The 20,053-nt window shown below is 37.0% G+C and overlaps 1 long non-coding RNA gene across 4 annotated transcripts in view; it reads right to left on the bottom strand.

Annotated features, from left to right (window-relative positions):
- Positions 1-1,982: 1,982 nt before the first annotated feature.
- The window catches only part of LOC121822438 (uncharacterized), a 219,106-nt gene continuing 201,035 nt past the window's right edge, over positions 1,983-20,053 (bottom strand). For 2 of the 4 annotated variants that reach the window (XR_013044453.1, XR_013044445.1), the window contains one exon: positions 1,983-2,359. This is a non-coding gene — a long non-coding RNA (uncharacterized LOC121822438). Of the gene's footprint in view, positions 2,360-17,730; positions 17,876-20,053 lie in introns of those variants that run through there. The other 2 variants (XR_013044448.1, XR_013044446.1) reach the window with 2 other exon arrangements.

Here is a 20,053-nt window from a genome sequence, read left to right on the forward strand (position 1 = left end):
GACATCAAGAAAACAAATAACTCAATTTTTAGAAGGTAGTAAGCCTCTGAACAGAGAATTCTCAAAAGAGGAAAGTCAAAGGGCTGAGAAGCACTTCTCAAAAAATGTTCAATATACGTAGTTATCACAGAAATGCAAACTGAAACTACTTTGAGATTTCATCTTAAACCATTCAGAATGGCCAGGATCAATAAAACAAATGACAGCTCAGACTGGCAAAGATGTGGAATAAGGAGAGCACTCATACATTGCGGGTGGGAGTGCAAACTTGTACTTCCACTGTGGAAGTCATAAAGATGAGACTCAACATACCTCAAGATCCAGCCATACCACTCTAGGGCATATACTCAAAGGATAAACCACAGAGACACTTGTTCAACCATATTCCTTGCTGCTCCATTCATAACAGCCAGAAATTGGAAACAACCTAGATACCGGTCAATAAATGAATGGATAAAGAAATAGAGAAATTGATTAAAAATTGTGTAAAGTCCATCTATATGGTGGCATATTATTACTCAAGCATTAAAAATGAAATTCACAGATAAATTAACTAGAAAAAGAAAATCATCTTGAATGAGGTAGTTCAGACCCAGAAAGACAAATGTAGTATGTATTCACTTAAGTCTGGATGTTAGCCGTTATATCATCGATAAGCAGGCCATAACCATAGAGGTTAAGAAGAGAATATGAGAATGTGAAGAAGGAATGGATCTCACTAGAAAGATGAAATACAATAGAGTTAAGGATGAACAAGGAAGTGAATGGGAGGATCAAATGGGAAGAAAGAAGGAAGAGAAGGTAAAGAAGAGAATATGGGGCAGGGCAGCTAAAACTAAGGGCCATTTGGGGATAGAATGAAAACCTAATACAGTAGAAACTTCCTAAAATATGTACATAAATGAAGGCAATCTAAATAAAATCACCAAATAATGGAGGAAACCCATCTGGATATCTCTTGTCACCAACTGAAGCTTCTAGTACCAAGACTGTGTTATATCTAATCAAGTTCTTGGCCAAAGTGATCCCAGAATGAAACAACCCAGGCTATTGCCAAGGCTCTTGGTAGCTCTCCACAAATTGACAGTGAGGCCGTCTTGCTGAAGACAACACTTATGCAACTCATGGAACACAGAGGAGTCAAGCTGGTGTCTACCTAGAGCCTTCGTGCCCATGAACTAGTGTTTACTGTTCTGGAAGATATAATGCAAACTACCAAAGAAGAAAGGTAAATTTGTTCAGGAAATCATCGACTAATCCAACCTCAGAAGATGTGAAGTTGTTTCATTCTAGTAGTTTTATGGTTCTTTTGTTCTTATGGTTGGAAATTTGCTATTTTATATTTCTGGTGTGTGGTGTGGTGTGGTGTGGTGTGTGTGTGTGTGTGTGTGTGTGTGTGTGTGTGTGTGTTGCTGTGTATTGTGTCCAGGGCTTTATGCATTCTATCTAGACAAGTGACCTACCACTGAATGACCTGCTCAGCTTTCAATCCATTTTGAGTTAAATTTTACATATTATATGACATGGGGATCTAAACTCTTTCTTCTGCATGTACATATCCAGTTGTCCCAGTTTCGTCTGTTAAAACAATTATTATTTCCTCATTAAGTAACATGGAGACCTGGCCAAAGAAACAGAAGTACAAAACCTTCTCTGGCAAACATCAGGTGATCTTTAATTGTGTGGAAAATTAAGGAAAAGGAATGTTCTCCAACTATGATCCTTGGAGGAGCAGAGCTGAGAACATTTCTACATGAATTAGATTTGGTATTGTGGTGGTTTAGGTTTTTTTTTTAAAAAAAATACATCCCTAAATTCCTCTGAGGTTTACTTCCACATTTATGGTTCTCCTTTTTCTGCTTGAAATAACACCAGTCTGGAAAAACAGTAATATTTGCCTTTTGCCAAGACATGTAAGGGTTATAATACAATTAAGGAAAGATGGAAAAGCAATCCAGTAAGCCATAGAACCATGTGTATTTTTATTCAGTTTGTTGTCTTTAAAGTCCAAAGGGATTTTTGAGTGATGGTTTATGAAAAGAGAGTTACCCAAAATGATTTTAATATGAATATCCACATCTATGAGTTTGATGGTCTTCGTGACTGAGAAAAGTCATACTCGTAGAATAAGCCTCTTGGGACGGATATAGATGATGGCTTCATAAAGTGGCTTGGATGATGGCTCAGGTGGAAGGCTGCTTCCAATTCTATGTCCATTATGGCTCAGGGGCAATGATAATGTGCACATAAAAGCTGCAGATTGGCCCAGAATGGATACTATAAAGGCAGCCTTTTCCTAATCGTGTCACCATTTTGTGTCCGTTGGCTTGGATTACAGCCTGGATGTTCAAAGGCAAACCTATAAATGGATAATGTTGAAAAGCATGTCATCATGAGCCAGAGCAATCTTTGTAACACAGGTTAATCCTATCCCCTCAGTCATTCCCCCAATATAAAAACCTCCAATGGCTTCCTAAGTGTTTAAGAAATTGTCCTTCTTAAAAGATCCTTGCACATATTGATTTGCTTTTCATGCATCTTTACAGGCCTCATTCTCCAATTCTCAGACCTCGTAGTCTTTCCCTGGGATTGCCCAGCCCATTCCTAGGTTATGGCCTTGTGATCCTTTCCTCTGCCTGAAATGCTCTTGCAAATGGGATTTCCATGGAGAGTTGGTTTTATCACTAGTGTTTCTGCTGCTTTCATTATCTACTTAGCACTGTCAAATTTTCTTAGTTGTGGATCTCTGTCTCTGTCTGTGTCTGTCTCCTCTTGTCCCATACTGTTTTATTCATTCACTTATCTCTTCATCCAGCCCTTCATATATCTCATTATCAAAAACTATCCAAATAAAGTAGCAGTACTCCAGGAACACACACTCTTCCATCATTTTTCAACGAGTCTGAGTGTGTGGAAGCTGATCAAACGAGACATTTTAGCGTTCTCTGAAATGCTGTATGTAGGACTTCTGAGCCATGTATAGTTTCATCTTGTTCTCCCTGGAGCAGTGCAACAAAGCTCTGCCAACAAGTCAATTCCCTGGCCTGACCCTGACATTTCTTTCTAAACCTCTGTTTTCTCAGAGCACGGAATGTACACTGCACAGACACCCCACCCACGATAGCTGGAGCAAGGGCTGAGTTCAGTCCCAGGGGCTCGGTTCAGGAGCAGCTTCATCCTCCTGTGCTCTTGCAGGTGTTTTGTTAGGTGTGTCTTCAAATCTCTGTGATGACTATGACAGCTTGTTTCTCCCAAGGAGGGAGCATCTGGCTATTTGTCTAAGAGGAGATGCAGTGGAAATTAGTGCCGGCCTCATTTTCAACCTTCCTTCATCTGAACTTGCAGGGGAGGCACACTGATGAGTGGAGTAACTTGCTGGGAATGAAACACGGACACAATGCATGCATGTGTGAGGATAAGGGCTAATGTAATAACATGCCTGCTTTCTGGTTTGTACTTAACATGTTCTATATCATGCAATCAATTTGATAGATGATGCAATCTACACACAAAAAAACATACATTAATCAATAGTGGGATAATACAGAAATTAAGATAGAAAAAAAAAACAATTTTTGTTTTGAATTAACCTATCCATTATTAACAGGTTTTTAAATAAGTCTCTTTTATTTATTGAGATTATAATATAATCACATCATATCCCTTCCTTTTCCTCCTCATTAACACTCTCATGTGATCCCCCTGGCTCTTTTTCAAACTCACGATCTCTTTTTTAATTGACAAAAGTGAATGTAGTCCTCACCTCTCATCGAGGAAACTTCTCTTTGCAACAGACAAAGGCCATTATGGAAAACTGCAAGTAATAAAGTGCAGAGTGGTGGAGTCCTGTCTCAGCTGATGTATTTATAACACAGCTCCTGCACCTAAGGCTCCAGGGGTGGTTGCAGAAGAAAGGGTAGAAAGATTGTAAGCGCCAGAGGAGTAGGAAGTTTGCTGTGAGGTGGTGTCTCCCAGAAATGTCAGAAGCTACATCTGAGAAGTCTCACCCACATGGCTGTCTAAACATGACAACAGTGAAGACACCAACAGACATGATAATATGGGAGGAGAAAAGCTCGTGGGGCCTTAATCCTAGATAAAGAACTACAGGTAGCAAAGGAAAGCTGAGAGCAGAAGAAACAGTCTCTCCCAGCAAAAGCACATCAATTGGTTCTCCAATACCAAATGATCAGCCCTGAAAATATATACATACAGGTTAACATTATACATAGTGAGCAACTTGTCTTAATACATTTTTGTGTGTCTGGTCAGTAGGCATATTTTATTTTTGGCATTGCTGGGAATAAAACTCACTGCCTTATGCATGCTAGGTAAGTGTTCCACCTCTGAGCTGTGTACCTCAGCCTTCTTATTACTATACTTAATTCAGCAATAATGTGTGTACATGCATGCTTTGAAGCAAATTTAATGTTTAAAAAAAGTCCAGGCATGGTGACACAAATCTAGAAATAAAACAGAAATTGAAATAAGTAATGAAGAGATTGTTGAAGGAAAACACACACACACACTGTTCTTAGGGAAAAGGAAGCTTTTCAATAGTTTAAGGAAATTTTAAAACAATAAGTTGACATTGCATAAGTAGAGACAGAGATACATTAATCCAGTGATAGAAAGCATCTTGAGCATGGAGAAAGTAAGGCAAACACATGAATGGAGAAGGAGCTAAGCGATGCTCAAGTGACCTGGAGATCTCAGTACCAAAGTCCACCATGATCCTCACTTAGCCTGCTCCTGTCCAAAGACCCAAGTATCCGTCACATTCAGTTTTAATTTTCCTTCTTAGCCCATCTCTTATATATTCTTACTAGCAAACAGTGATTCTCAGATAAAAACATGTTCCCAATCAAAACAGCACTTACTAAAGTAGAGATTTCAGGATCATACACAGAGGATAGGGGTGGGAAGGAAGCTTGGAAGTTCCCCAGTGGTTAATGACTACATGTTTAGAGGCCACATGTTGAGAACCCCTGGCTAGAAAAATATTCTCTCCTCTTCCTACATCATTTAGATTTACTGTCAATTATTGTTTTAATTTTGGTATTATTTATTTTTTATTTTATTTATTTATTTATTTATTTGTTTGTTTGTTTGTTTTTTTATTAAGACAGGTTCTCAGTTTGTACCACTGGCTGGCCAGATCTTGCTATGTAGACCAAATTGACCTTGAACTCACAAATATCCTCCTAGCTCTGTCCATTTGCAAGCATTGAAGTTGAAGGTGTGTACCATTGCACCTGACCTTGCGCTGTAATTTAAATAATACAATTAATTACTATATTTAAGTATGAGCCAATATAGTCCTTACCGTGTTTTGATCGTATGGTTCACAGTAAAATCGTTTCTCTTCTTTTATGCTCAGATCATTAAAAATCAGTTAAGCCTATTATAGATTGCATAAGGCTTTTATCAGTTAGGAAGCCTTCCCAATCCTTTCCTTTCTCTCAAGAATCTAGAGAAGTTATGACAAATGGAGAAGTAACATTTATCATCTGCTTTCATTGATTATCTGATCTTTGCATTGTGTGCCTCCATATCTTTCTCCTCACCAACTATATTGTTTGCAAGTAGTCCACAGACTCACCATAAAAAGTACCCACAAGTACACAGAAACGTTGTTAATCTCTTCATGCCTGTCTACTAGGTGGCTGTCACACAGCCATGTAGTTTGTGTCATTTTAAACTTTCACAACCATCATGATTCCATTTTAACATCACATCACCCCTGTACTAAGTAAAGAAACTTATTCAGTTAGTGTTGCATAACAGAGGACAGAGACAGGAGTGTTCATAATGAATCACCACATCTCTTTATAATATCTGGCTCACAATTACTATTTTTAAGTGAAATGTATAGATGTCCTTGAAGCACTAATCGATGATATTAGAGAGTAGTCAAAATGTCAGTAAAAATTTAGTTAAAATGGTTTTCTATTCAAATTGAACCACTTAATGCCATTGAGCGTATACCCACAGCTCAGTCCAGCATCCTCACTAAAACTTCTCAAAGTTTGGCTACCACATTCACATTAAGGGACAGATTTAATTCTTATGTAAGTTTCTGTTTGCATCACATACTTCTCCCACCTATCCTTCCCCAACACTTTATCTTTTAGAATTAAAATTTTGAGTGTTTTAAAAGACAGAAAAGAAAAAAGCAAAAGTAATTATTTTTTTATTTTGTTATTCATTTTATTTACTTTCTCTTTTTTACTCATACGTCTTCTTTTTATTTATTTTTGAGTCAACCAACAAGATGATTTAACTTTATCAGGATCTATGGGTGGTATGTAGAGTGAGTAGAAAATTTCTTAATAAAAAATGAAAAAAATAAATTAAAAGAAAAAAAAGTGGACATAAGTATCATAAATGTCAGTCAGATAAACAAAAGTAACTCTTTTACCTTATTGCATAAATGTTTGACATCCGATGGATGTGACAGCATCTTGTCAGCAATATGAAAACAGAATCAAGAGGAGAGCTTCCAGATGCCGAATGTGAAGAAATAACATATGGAGTATTCCATACATCTAATTTCAATGTGCCTCATTATTCTTCACGCATTTTCTATTTATTATTCGCATCACCTAATCTGTGACTAAACCCCAATATAAAACTCAGTATCTTGTCTATTTAGATACTCCAGGGTGTGAGAATTAATCCATTTGATTAACAAGATGTTTCTTGAATATCTTATAAATACCAAGCATAATTATCCTTCAGCTTCTGGTCAAGAGAAGGGATAGACAGACAATTAATAAACATACACATAAAAACATGTAAGGATATGTAAAATATGGGGTTTATTACTTCAGTAATGACATGCATAGTGAATAAAGAGAAAAAGGGGGGAATAAAAGGATCAGCAACACACAATCTAACAAGCAGTCATCTTACATTGTGTGAACAAGATGACCGCCAATCAAAATAACTTTTGATCTGCAAACCAAATACCAAGAAAATATCCACCATGAAGAAAGCAAGGATGACCATTCCAGGGGAAGCAAAAAGAACAAATGTAGAATCGCCCAAGAAATCATGAGACATTACAGTGAGCTATAATGTAACAATTGGATTTTTAAGAAACTGCATTTTTACCAATAAAGATTAAAATTATTACTTTCAGAGAAAAACAGAAGTGAGGGACTGAACACTGAAGAACTCTAGCAACAGCATTATTATTTTTTTTATAAAGAATTCCAATAATGAAGGTGTTTCTTAATCTCTAGCAAGCAAAGCATTCAAAATATTTAAGATCCAAACAAAATGGACAGTGGCAGGGATGGTGTTTGCAGTCAGCTAGAGGGGTATTGCTGTAAACAGAACATCAATAAGTAATACATCACTGGCGGGAAATGGTGCTGCAACCAGATAATAGCCTTTTCTACCTTATCAGCATCAGAGAGCTACTGCAATCAGCACCACGGTTTTCAGAGTTCTTTGTCACTTGTATTGGCCATTACTATACAGCCAAATGTCATCCGAGAGAGAACCCAAAACAGTGATGTCCATTTTACCACCATAGTATGTAGCAGGAATCTTAAAAGTTCTTATTAATAAAAATCAAACCTGAGCCAGGTATTGGGGTGAATACTGGAAGATCAGAGAGACAGAACAAACCACAGATAACCTCACCTGGCCAACTTCTCAACTGGTCTTGTTTCCTCAGACTGGAGGCCTCTGTGTCTTCATATCCGAATGGCTCTCAGCTGAACTGCTGCTCAAAACCTAAAAGCTTAACCAGCCAAATGCTTCTAGTTTCTGGTCCTCACACCTTATAAACCTGTCTGCTTTCTACCACCACTCCCTGGGATTAAAGGCGTGTGTCACCATGCCTGGCCATTTCCAATGTGGCCTTGACCTCACAGAGATCCAGAGGCATTTCTACCTCTGGAATGGTAGGATTAAAGGTATGAGTGCCACCATTTTCTAGCCTTTGTATCTAGTGGCTATTCTGTTCTCTGACCCCAGATAAGTTTATTAGGGTGCACAATATTTTGGGGAACACAATACCACCACAATAGTGTAAGGCCCCCAACTCAATGTTACTTCTAGATATGACTTCTAATAGCCATCAGAATATTTAACATTACATTCTCTAATCAATTACTTTATTATCAATTTTTATTACTCAATTTCATTACCTAGTCATGTGATAGTTTACTGCCTATTATGAAAGAAACATTTTTTTCCCCCAGGAAACTAAGGATAAAGGAAAATATCCTAAAATCATGCCTTTATAAAGTTTACATTGTAATGAAAGGCCAGCAATTAAAAAGACACATGAAGGAAATGTGAGGTTTTTATGTAGTGATAAGTAAAATAAGTAAACCATGGACTAAGGGTAAGGAATGCAGACTAGAGATGAAAATTGTAGTCAGTGTAGCCTCTCCAGAAGGGTGATGCTGTAGCCCTGACTCACAAGGAGACACAGGTACTAACTGTGTACTTGTTTGTATGGGGAATGATCCAAGCCAATCAAATGTCCAGTGGTCTAGCACTGAGACAAGAGTAACCATACCACAAAAGCTTGCCATACCACAAAAAAAAAGAAAAAAGAAAAGAAAAGTAAAGCAGAGTGAGAGGTCAGAGAGAGACATAAAGCATGGCAAGAATGGAACACACCATCTGTGTCTTGGATGGTATAACAAAGCTCAGAGCTTGAACTCTGAGTACACCAGGAAGCCAGTGGAGGTTCAGAGCAGAGTATCAGCATGGTAAGGTTACAGTGTGGTGAGAAGACTGCTGGTGTCTTTTAGTGCACTTTGGACCCATTAGTGGATCTTCATCATACCTTTCTGCTTAGAAAAGAAATGTGTAGCATCATGGAAAAACCGATACTACATCTCTTCAGTAATGTCTTCTCTACTCTTTTAGTGCAGTATTTGGGTTGGTTATTATTTGCAGAAGGGTTATCTAAACTATGCGTTTTGAATAACCTCTTACATGCATTCTCAGTTCCTTGGTGATATGGGTATTTCTGATTCAGTAGACTTTATATTATATGCCTAAGGAAACTCTTATTACAAGCAAGAATTCTGAGCAATTACAGCTGGAGAGATGACTCAGTATTTAAGAGCACTGGGTTCTTCCAGAGGCCTCAACTTAGATTCTGCATACCCACATGGCTACTCAAAACTATTTGCAATTCCAGTGCCATGGGATCTGATGGCCTTCTTGTGAGTCAGGCAAGCAGGTGACACATAGATACACATGCAAACATCTATACACATAAAATTTTAAAAGTGGAAAAAATTGAAGAAAACTAAAATTCTATTTCTGAAAACCAATGATTAGACTTTCTACATCTCCTTCAAGAATACAATTTAGAAAAATATAAAGATTAAAAACTGAAAATGTGGTTCTCTGTATACTATGTATATCAATATATTTCTTCTACAATTGATGCACATGACAAAGATCATATGGATTTTCTAGGCCCAGCCTATAGAGAACTGAGCTCCTTGGAAGTACCTTGAAGTGGCTTGGCCAAGCAGCAACCAACTTAGAGAAGCAGAAAACAATACAACATGCAGATGAACGCTCAATCCAACCAAGTGGGAAAAATAACAACAGATATAACAATACTTCAGCGAAGAAAAAAAACAGGACTTTCTAATTTACCAAGGAGGTTAACTAGACATGTCCTGAAATTTCACAGACGAAGATAAGTCAATTTAAAAGGATATTTAGGGGACCTGGCTTAGTGGTTTAGAGCACTTGGTGCTTAAGCCCTATGCAGTGTTAGCATCACAGGTACACTGCACTCTTTCTCACATTGGTGTTGAGAGCTTGAATTCTAGGCCTTATACCAATATCTGTGTCTTGACAGCCCATCTCCAGATTCAGTGAGAAACTCTGTGTTAAGGGAAATAAAACAGAAAGTGATAGAGAAGGACACTCAATATGTGTCCTGTAGCTGTCAGATGACACATGGCCATGAACAACTCTACTTCCATGTGCACATTCAAAGTGCATACATAAACACACACACACACACACACACATACGAAGATAAGATAATAAAAGTAAAATCATAATGTGCTTCTGAACTGATGAAATCATAGACTCACAAAATAATGTATTATAGATCTCAGCTTCTACTTTTGAACCTCACATTAACCCAGGTGCTGACACCTAACAAGTAGGAAACACTCATACACACACACACACACACACACACACACACAGAGAGAGAGAGAGAGAGAGAGAGAGAGAGAGAGAGAGAGAGAGAGAGAGAGAGAACTCTCACTTTTGAGTTTTGATGTGAAATCTAAATAAAATCCTAGCAAATCAAGTTCAGCATGATATTAAAAATAATACATTACAAATAAATAGCACTTGCTCTAAGAATGCAAGAGTTGTGTGACATTAGCAATTCTAATAATATAGGGCTTACATCATCAGATCAAAAATAAAAACTTTGTTGCTTCAAGTGATGCTATAATATGTAATAAAACTAAAATCCTAGTTCTAGGGAAAACTTTTAAAAATGGAAGTATCAAACGAGAGATGGAAATTATAACTAATTGCCTAGTTATAATAATTGTTAAATTCTATTAAAATTTGTAGAAATGTTTAGGTAGGTAAATAGAATGTCAAAAATAAAAACCACAACAATAACACCAAACAACCATTTTTATGTATGAATGTGCAGGAGCAAGCATGTGGATGTCAGAAGACAACCTTGAGTGTCAGCCCTTACTTTCCACCTTGTTTGAAATAGAGTCTGCGTAGGTCAGGTAAGCTAGCCTATTATGAACTTCCAGGGATTCTTTTCCCCTCCTTTCCCATCACACTTTAGGAACACTGTGATTACAGATGCACACCACATCTGGATTTGTGTGGGTTCTGGGGACTTGAACTCAGGTTCGCAGGTTGTTACATTTGCACAACAAATACTTTACCCACTGAGCCATCTCCCCAGTTCCACAAAATTTTAAAAGTCAATATTTTGTGTATGCCAGCCATTCTTCCACTGTGAAGCATTAAGGTGTAAGAGAAAATTAATTCCACTATGGGTACTAAACAAATTACAGCACACACATACATGCGAATAAACTTAAAAAGAAAACTACTCTGAGGAGCCATATAACATTACCAAAGAACGTAGGAAAAAAATTTAACAAAGGAAGATATAATGAAGACTTAAGGAAAGACTCAAGTTGTAAATTTAATTCAGATATCAAAGGAACCAGAATAAAATTGTCAATGGTATTTTGGAAGTGGGATATGATGATTTCTAAGCTTAACTAAAAGGATAAATTAAGGCCATTTCTCTCAGAGAATCTGGAAAACCAGAGTTGGAGGAATTTTGAGTACCAGATAATAGCCTATAATAGAATTGGATGGTACTGAATCACAATGAAAGACAGAAAAACAGTCAAAAACTTGCCTGGTCTTACCAAGCTTTACAGATGGAGACAAGATATCTTACAGGCAGGATTCAGATGTTACAAAAAGGGGTGGAAGAACTCTCTAAAAAGATGTATAACATTTACAAAAATTAAAAATTGATTTAGTTTTTAAAGAGGATAATATACCTTGGAAGCATGAGGAGACAATTTTCAAAGCACTGAAATCACTCCCATTTTAAGACAATAAAAGAAAACAAGTCCATTAATTCTCATTGCAAGCATCCCTGTGATAATAGTCTTTACTTGGTATGGTGGTAGCCACAGTTATTTAGAGTGTGTCCTAATATGCTTTCCATTGCTATGATAAAAACCTGGCCAAACCAACTGGGATGAGGGATTACTTGGCTTACACCTCTGCATCGACATCCAGTGTTGAGTGAATCCAGAGTAGAAACTCAAGTTGGAACCTTGAGGCAGAAACTGAAGCAGAGACCATGATGGACCACTGCTTACTAATTCACTATTCACGGCTTGTTCAACCACCTTCCAGAAATAGCGCTGGTCTTCCTGCATAGGAATGGTACCATCCACCTATGCTGGGGCCTCCCACATGAATCAACAATCAAGAAAAATGCCTCGAAGACATTCCCCTGAGCAATCTGATGAAGGCAATTCCACAGCTGATATTCTCTCTTCCCAGGTTTGTGACAAGTTGACGAAAACTACCCAGTACAGGGCACAATTACCTGGCTTTTTAGTGGGAAATACCATGGCATAGGTGGAAAGGAGATTTAAAAAATGAACTATAGTCTTCAATAAAATGTTTGGCACATATGTAATCTTGGGAAATTTAATGTTTTATAACCCTGACTCTTCATTAACATAATTATGCTAATTATATCTGTGTTTGAGTGTATACAACAGAGAGTCCAATTTAAAAGCCAGAAAAACCATAAGCTTCAATTTGCTTTCAACGACTGGCCATTTCCAGCCCAATTGTTAACACTACTACTTTGTTTAAGAGCTTGACACAGTATTGGCTGTGACTATCCAAATAAGTCTTTGTGGATGGTCAGTATTCTCTCGCTGCTCTTTATTTCTGAATTACAGCAGCTAAAAGCCTCAGAAAAGATCTAGCGGATTTTTTTTTACAGCTGAGTTTCATTTAAATTCATGAGAGAGAGAGAGAGAGAGAGAGAGAGAGAGAGAGAGAGAGAGAGAGAGAGAGAGAGAGAGACCCATGAAGTTTTGAAGATGGGAAAGAAAAAACATTGCCCTCATCACAGAAGAGGTTGACAATCAAGAGTACAGTTGCAACTTATTTTAGCTCTAGTTACGATACTTTTGGTATTATGGGCAGCTGAGAATCAAGAATAAGTAGCTTCCTGTGGTTTCAATAACTCCTGTTTCCTGAAAACTGGAAGCAATTTTCTATGACATTTACCAGATCAAATACTCAGTGTTTGGGAAAGTCCCTAGTAGCATCGCTTCCTCTCTATTAGTAGCCTATTCTCAACATTTTAATCCTGTTATTTTTCAAACATACTATCCTATGATCCTGAGCTCCTTTGCATCTGATAAGGACAATTTTATCTTTTCTGAACTTGTTCCCCCCTTGATTTCCTAAATGCTGACACTGAGCCCAGTCCAGCTTTTCTGGTGGCAATTTCCTCATATCTCCCCTAAATCTTTGTCTCCTTTTTAAACACTATCATACAAATTTCAGCGGTTTCCAGCCTCCTACCAAAGGAGCGATTGTACTCAACCTGAACTGCTGCCAAGCCTAGTGACGCCTCCCAACTCACTGATTTTAAGCAATTAAGACAGATGTAAATATCCACATCTGCCAATCAATTGATTTTTCTACATTCTAGTACATTTTGGAGATTGGATGGGTACAATGTTTCTCTCCCCACAGACTGCAGCTGTGGATTTGCAACTTTTGGATTTCTGTTCATTTGCCACTTGAAAATTTTGTTTGGCAAAAATAAAACTTTTCTGCTTGAGATGTATGTAATACATATATATGTGTATATATGTATATATATATCAGTCAGCATTTTCCATAAGGGCTGTAGAGGAAAAGAATATCAGAGGAAGGATTAGTGAACCAGTCAGGATGAATAAACAAAAATTTAAAACACATTTTTGGTTCACTATTTTAATGTTCTGGTGCCTGCATGGATGGGTTTGGCAACAGACCTGAAAGTGTCCCAAAGCCTTGAAATGTAAGCATCAGAAAGACAGGCTTCTTTGTGCTTGATTTTACATGAGGATTCATACATATACCTATATGTGAATATTTCCCCATCAGTTATTTGGCAAATAATTGCAGATTATTTTGATAGCCTGTAGAAACATTTCTATAGATTTTTTTCCTTAGATCTGGTCATTTATATGCCTTTCAACACTGAAGACAATGTTCCATTAGATATGTTTTTGGTTGTTGTTCAGAACAACCAATAATCAAGTGGTTTAGAAACAAGATATAACCCTGACTCAAATTGCTAATATGATAAAAATTCACTCATCATACAAATATTTTCTTTATTCTTCCTATGTTTGTGATTCAAAATCACTATTTTCTACCTAAGTAGATGATGTTTTAGGTGCCATGTTAGTTTGAAGCTAGCAAGGGTTAAAAATATTGTGATAGGAGTTCTCAACATTTTGTGTAGAAATGATGTGACCTTGGGAACAAGTTGTTAGCTAACTTGTTATTTTAATTATTCAAATATAAGAAAGTGAAGAAACATAGCTATGAAAGAGATTGTAAGTAGTAAAATACATTGAAAATTAGTAAATGGGTTTAATATGCTGCCAGAAACTTCTACAACAAATGTTGTGAGTAATACTAAGGAGCTGCTACTCTCTCTTCATTCTGGTCAACTATAATTCAGTATTGAAGAAATCTTTTCTATAGTGGAATATTAAACTTTTAGAAGATTAAGTAACCTATTCAGCAACACTCAGCACCATTTTATTCTGTATGAAATGAATGTAGGCCCTGGGACTGGTATCCAGGCATCGTCATTTGACTGTTTCGTTCATATCAGCAATCCTGCAGGAATGAGGCACCCAGGGCTACAGAACACCTGCAGTGAAAAGCAAACCAATTGAGTCAAGGAAAGTGATAAGATACTTCATCAGAAAATACACACAGGCACAAGCCTGATAGAGCAACTGGCAATAATCAGGTAAAACAACACATTTCCAAGAAATAGAAGAAGACAAGAGAGTAATGAACATCAAGAGGGGGAATGCAACCAGCCCTGATGGGTTCCTCAGAGAGGAAGCAATAACAGAGGGCACAGAAGCAGCTATTAACCTTGATGACTGTGGAGAGAAAGTAATGGGCTTGGAAGTTTGGGCACAGAGCTCAACTCTTGATCCACAGGAAGAATAAATTCTTTCCAACACAGAATTGCCCGTTTGATTTGTTTTCGTAGCTTGCAAATAAAACATCCCATATGTTTCAGATTGAGAGTGAAATGGAGGGGAAAATAAAACATCCCACTTTCAAAGTAAGATCCAAATGTTCTTAAACATCTACTTCAAGAAAGAGTATCCTATTATGGTCTCAGGAAATACTAGGATAGACAGGGAGTACAATTCATAAAGAATGTGTACAGGTGTCTGCACAATGTAATTATTTTTGAAGTGTCTCTAAACTATTCTATTTCTTGCTTGGGGAAATATAAGTTTAAATTCTTTGGATATTGATTGATTGCATATAATTCTAAATTAAAAATTTTGGTGAGGAAAGATTAATACTATTTTTTGAAAACCCAAATTTCAGTTAGTGTCAACAGGCATGCCTAGTTCATGCTTAGGACATGAACAGAATAGAAAAATGTAAAGAAATGTTGAAATAACACATATGTCTTTCCCAACAACTAATTTTTTTATTTGATTTTAAAACATGCAATACTGTTGAGCAAGACTTAATTACATTTTATTATGTATGTTTTTAAACATTATATTTAAACTAATGATATTACCAGATAATATTCTTTATATTCTTTACCCAGATTTTCTAAGTACTAACCCACAATTCTTCTCATTTTTATGGACTATGTTCACATTTTTATTTTATTTTATTCTGTTGGTTTTTCAAGACAGGGTTTTTCTGTGTAGCTTTGTGCCTTTCCTGGAACTCACTTGGTAGCCCAGGCTAGCCTCGAACTCACAGAGATCCACCTGGCTCTGCCTCCCAAGTGCTGGGATTAAAGGCGTGTGCCACCACCACCCAGCCATGTTCACATTTTTAAATAACTCACATTAAATTTTCTCTTGTGAGTGGTGTGCGAGAAAGCTTTAAGTGGTTTTTTGTTTTTGTTTTTTTTTCTAACTAGCAAATTTTCACAAAACAATTTAACGGGAGGGAGTCCATCCCATTCTTCACATTTTTCTAATGGTTCTGTAATGATCACATGTTAGTTTATCAATTCATAGCGTATTTTCAGAGTGCCACTGAGTACTGTGATTCAGTTGCTGATTTTGTGTCTTCATTCTGTATTCTATTCACTGTCATTTTTTAGTGTTTTAAGTAGTTTGTTGAAGTCTTACTTTATTGTCCCTTTGAAATTTCTTCTTTACAGAGGTGTGTTAGAAATAATTTATAGGATTGGCAAGATGGCTCAGAAGTTATGGGTTCATACCGTAAAATCTGACAACTTGAGCTCAATACTTACTCTTCCTATAATAAATACTTAGGTTTTTACTGAACTATCTCCTCTCTGGATACAGGAAGGGAGTCCTAATTACACCTCTTCCATTTCACTTAACTCTCAGCATTCTCCAGAGTCTGTGTCTGAAATGATCACATCAAAGAATAGATATTTGCATCCATTTACTTCCATAGCTGTAATTTTTCAAATGATAAATAATGCTTATTAAACACTTACCAGGGGGTAGAAGTTATGCAGGGGATGCCTTCTAAATCACCACCCCCCTTTGATATAGCAATTCTGCCAGACATCATGGAGTTGGAATCAGTTGTTCAAGTTGGCATACTCAACATTCTTATACAGTTTCAACACCTTCAACCAACAACACCTGATGACCTAACAACCTCTTCTCCCTGTTTCTCCCCAGTGAAGAGGTCATATAAGCACATGAAAACTACCTGAAATTTTAGGATAGAGCCATGAAGACTATGTGAATTTGGCTCACTCAATTTCAGTGATTTCTCAAACAAATCTTGTTTTCAGTAATTCACTAGAAGAGTCCACAGAACACCCTGAGAGATAAAATATACACAGTTTCAGTTTATCACAGGGAGAGAATGCAGATCAAAATCAGCCAGAGAAACACGGTAGGAGAGTTTCAAACATGAATTTTCTATTCTCTCTTCTGAGGAGTCAGGCTATCTTATCCTTCCAGGCCTGACTCAAGAGACTATTCACAGACTATTTTCAATCTGGAAACTCACCCAGATTCTATATCCAAAGAATTCAATGGGGACTTCATAAATAGATATTATTGGCTAATTGTTTGTCCATGTGTTTGACCTCAATCTTAAGATCAATTGTTGCCTTATGATATAAACTCTCTAGTCTAAATAAATGTCATGTCTGCTCTCTTTGATGAGGTCAGGCCCCACCCTAACATGATCAGATATGGCTGACAACTCCCTGAAACCTATCTGACATGCCCACATTGTATACACAGACACTCCTATAGCAGATGTAACCTCCTCCTCGAAGCTGAGGCCAAAGCCAGACTTGGATCACTTGTGCAGCATTCAACATCTTGTTAAGGCAATCTGGACCATTATCATGGCCAGGATGCTTTGCCAAGTTACACAAACAAACCAAACTTGTGGACTCCAAGAAGTCCTGCAACAGACCAGAGACAGGCTCTCTCTTTCTCTGACACACACACACACACACCAGACCTGATCATCACATCAGCTGTTCCTGAGTGCTGTGCTTCATCACTAGGAGCTTGTTATAGGCTTGGCAGGTTTTTATAGTTCTAAGCTGAGAAAAAGCTCACATGACAGCTGAGTGAAACATCAGGACTGTAAACTGCTAATTGCCAATTCCATATGTTTGCAAGGCAAACAACAGCGAGGAATGTCAGTCGTGAGAAATCGCTGAGGCTTGTAGTTACATAGATAGTGGTACAAAAATGATACAAACTCAGATCTCTCCCTAGTTCTGTCCCCACTGTCAAGTCAAGAATTTTAAAGAGTAAGGACCTTGTATAGAAATTCTTACTCTTACAAGAATTCACTGTCTACCTTTATACACCCTTTAAACCTCGTTCATTCACTTTGGGGACGGGTAAGCAAGGCAACACCATACACTACAAAATTGGTTAATTTGTGCAGAGAACAAATATTTCGCTTACAAGTTCTGATTTTTACCAGCTGTGGGTTCCGAAGCATGCCACACAATCTTTATGCATGTTTTCCTGGATAATATTCCATCGCATAGAATCTTTTGTCATTGAACGTTGAATGACTGTTATCCAGGCTAATCATCAGTAAAGCACTGAGGGGAAATGAAAATCTGTGAGCTAAAATAGTTTTATTGTTAAGTACAACTAATCCAAATGATAACTATCTCTTGATTAAATGGGCCTGTTCATAAAGAGTCTCTGAGAATTAAACTGCAGAGTATCCTTACCATCACCTCCCAAACACACAGAAGGAGGAAACATGCTGTTTTGACTATTGCTAAGTAAAGGGACATCAACTTTGTAAAAAAAAAAAAAAAAAAAAAAAAAGGTGCACACATACACACATATAAAAAATGTACACACACATATTGATTAAAACTCTATAGAAACCATCACACACACACACACACACACACACACACACGCACACACACACACACACACACACACACACACACACACACACACACATATATTGATTAAAACTAAAACTATAGAAACCCCAGGGTAATGGGTAACAACACTGATTTTTGTTCAGTGATACTCAGTGATTTCTAGGACAGTGAGTCTCAACTGAGAAGAATGCCCTTTTCCTGCTTTCTGGGAGACTGAAGAGGGGGACATTTGTTCCAATCCAGAAAGGAGAAAGAATTAGAGGATTTGTTTGAGTACATAAAGGAGAAAGGATTAAAAACACAATGTGGTTCAAGAGGACTTGCATAGAGGTAACCTCCTGAAGAAATCCTTTCCTTCCCTTTTCAATGCTTAGGTTATTGGTCATAGATTTTAAAAATCTTTTTGTTTTTATCTTTTCCTGGTAAAGACTTTTTTATTGTAGTAATCATTCATTTCATTATTTGCTCAGCAGTTTAAATTCAGAATAGGACTAGTTGTTGAGAGATAAAAACAAGCAAATGTATAAATAAGGATAATAATAATACCAGTAATAAATAATATATTCAGGATGCATGTAGCACAGTTTATTCATTATTATGCATATAATATATATTTTATTATGCCTACTATATGTACAAAGTATATATTTATAACTACATGACATATAATTATAAGTATATATTTTTAATAAATTTTATATAGTTTGCACCTCTGTGGAACTTTTGTTTTTTTCATTTTCTTTTATGCTTTTACAATTATTTTCTTTGGCAATTCATACATCAATAATAAACATTATTGTCATACCCTGTATACTACCCTCTGTTCTCCCACTCCCATCTCCACTAGCTCTCCTTTCTTCTAACACATATTTCTCTCATTATTCATGTCTTTTTATTTTGTTTATGTTTTTGTTTGGAAACACAGAGTTTAAGGCTGTCTACCAGCATAAGCCTGGTATGAAGAGATCCACCTACCCACCAAAGCATGAATAACTAGACATCAGCCATACTCACTGAGGAAAATGACACTTTGCCCAGCAGCCACCTACTACCAATAGCTCTCCTTGGAGGGGACTGGTCCCATGTCTCCTCCCCTCACCCCCAACATATATGGCTGAATGTTGCAGGGGCCAAACTTCTGCAAGCTCTGCATAGGTAAATGCAACTTCTACAATTCATGAGTTCAGTGGTCATAGCCTACCTAGAAAAAAGCATTTCACAGGCCCCTTTCTCATCATAGGGTTCTTTCTTAACTTGATCCCTGCATCTAGGTTGTTCCCTGAGCCTTGGATGAATTAGTAAGGATATCTTCCTGAGGGCCATGCATTCCACAGTATTTTATTCTCAGCATCTTACCCATTCTTTTTATGCACCAAACACTCACTGAGGCAGAAGCTTTCAAAGATTTCTACACCTGTGAAAAATGCATGGACAAAATTCTAAAGGGTTTTAAATCTTTAATTAATAAGTTTTGATCTGATTGTTGATCTCAGATAGTTAGGAGCAGCTTTGAGGTCCAAATGAAGTTGTTTGATTCTTTTATATTTGGTATTTGTTGTCAATAAATAAATATATTTTTGTTAGAAGACATCTGTGAATAGCATTAAATATATTGCAGTGTTGAACTGCAATGTATTTAGAAGCTTAGGCTAAATCATGCAATGGATGGCAATATTGGTCAACTGCTATGTTTTTCCAAATAGCAGAATGAAATCAGCATCTTATCTTAGAAAGAATTGAAAAGAGACAGGTCCTAAAATCTGACCTGACCTCATTTCATGCAAAATTTCATTTGTTCTTATTTGAGTATGTAATTTGGTCCTCAACAGAGGCCTTATTAACATTGATTTCTTATTGATCTGCTCCATGCCAGCA

The sequence above is a fragment of the Peromyscus maniculatus genome, chromosome 14 (assembly GCF_049852395.1).
Source record: "Peromyscus maniculatus bairdii isolate BWxNUB_F1_BW_parent chromosome 14, HU_Pman_BW_mat_3.1, whole genome shotgun sequence".
In the NCBI taxonomy this organism is placed as follows: domain Eukaryota; kingdom Metazoa; phylum Chordata; class Mammalia; order Rodentia; family Cricetidae; genus Peromyscus; species Peromyscus maniculatus.